The 1810-nt window shown below is 39.8% G+C and overlaps 1 pseudogene; it reads left to right on the forward strand.

The window, feature by feature from the left end:
- The first annotated feature begins 552 nt into the window (after positions 1–552).
- Positions 553–1474, forward strand: LOC102971540 (annotated as a pseudogene).
- The last annotated feature ends 336 nt before the right edge of the window (positions 1475–1810 follow it).

A 1810-nucleotide genomic window follows, 5' to 3' on the forward strand; every position in this document is an offset into this window, starting at 1 on the left:
TCCCTCCCTCCCTCCCTCCCTTTCTTTCTTCCTTCCTTCCTTTTAACAAAAGTTTTACAGGATACATATAAATTAAAGAGAGAGATAATGGACCTACAGACTGGTAAGGAGCCTAACAGGCTAATAGTTTCTAGTGATTGGCATGACAAGTAAACACAGGGCAAAAGATCACAGCAGAGAGGGGGAATGCAAATATTTCAGTGTCAGAGTATTGAACTACACTATCTAGAAGAGATGCAATCTCATCCACCAAACAAAGGATGAGTAAAAGTTATTAGCTTTGGGGTACCTGGGTGGCTCAGTCAGTTGAGTGTCCAACTCTTGATTTCAGCTCAGGTCATTATCTCATTGGTCATGGGATCGAGCCCTAAATAGGGCTCCACTGCAGCACAGAGCCTGCCTCTCTCTGCCTCTCACTCTTTCTCTCCCTCAATAAAAAAATAAACACTTTTTTCAAAAGTTAGTTAGCTCTTCCAATGTTTGTCATTGTATTTCATTGTCTTTTTGATTTCTTTCCTAATTTTCATTTCAATTGAGTAAGAACTGAAAGAAATGGAAAATCAAACTGTGGTCACTGTAATTATCATTCCAGGATATCCCAACCATCCTGAATTACAAGGGCTATTTGTCTTGATCTTCTTGATCATTCATCTGATGACTCTTCTGGGAAATGCTTTCACATTCACCGTGATCAAAATCAGTCATTTCCTCCACATTCCACTGTATTCTTAGCAACTTGAGTTTCTTGGACATCTGCTACTTGTCCATCACCATTCTGGTCACGCTAGTGAACTTATTCCAGGAGAAGAAGACCATGTCGTATGAGTGCTACCTTTCCCAGATGTTCCTGTGACCTGTGCTGGGGAAATCTTGTGGCTGCTATGACTTATGAACACGATGTAGCCATTTGCTACCTTCTGCACTATCTGTTTCTCATGATCTAACAGTCTGTGTGCATTGGTTGACTGGAGCTTGGCTGGGTGGACTAGAGAATTCTGTGACATACTCAGTGCTGGCAGTCACATTCATTCTGTGTGGGTTCAACCAGATCAGCTGCTTTCTCTGTGATATCCCACTGCTCCTGGAGCTCTTCTCAGACACTTCTCTCGATGAGTTTGTGCTCCATCATGTTGCCAGCACCACCACTGGCTTGAGTCCTTGCCTGTTTACTGCAATGTCTTACATACTTATCTCTGCCATCTTTAGGATTCCTTGAGGACAAAAACAAGGCCTTCTCTATCTGTGCATCCCACTTCACTGTGGTGGTAGTCTTCTTTGGGATAGCTGACTTCAACTATGACAGCCCAAGGTAGGCTACAGCCCAGATATGGACACCCTGGTCTCTGTGCTTTTCTGTGTTGTAATCCCCTTGTTGAACTCCATCATCTACAGCCTATGAAACAAGGAGGTCAAGGGTGCCCTGAGGAAGCTGGCTGGAGAAGGTAGATTCTGTAGTAATAGTAATATTCTGTAGTAATATCAGATTAACATTTTTCATCTGCAGAGTCCTTTTTCTTTCTTTCTTTCTTTCTTTCTTTCTTTTCTTTCTTTCTTTCTTTCTTTCTTTCATCTTTCTTTTTTTCCTGTTGATAACTTTTACTTGTATAACCTTTTAGTTATTTTATTAAAATACCGTGTTTATTAATTTTTAAACCATTTAAAAATTATATGTATTTAAGGTGTACAAGATGATAATTTGATAGATATATACATAGTGAAATAGTTACTATAGTCAAGCTAGTTAACACATCTCCACACATAGTTACCCATTTTTATGTGTATATGATAAGACCACCTGAAATTCACTGTT

This window comes from Panthera tigris, chromosome C1, assembly GCF_018350195.1.
Source record: "Panthera tigris isolate Pti1 chromosome C1, P.tigris_Pti1_mat1.1, whole genome shotgun sequence".
Classification (NCBI taxonomy): Eukaryota; Metazoa; Chordata; class Mammalia; order Carnivora; family Felidae; genus Panthera; species Panthera tigris.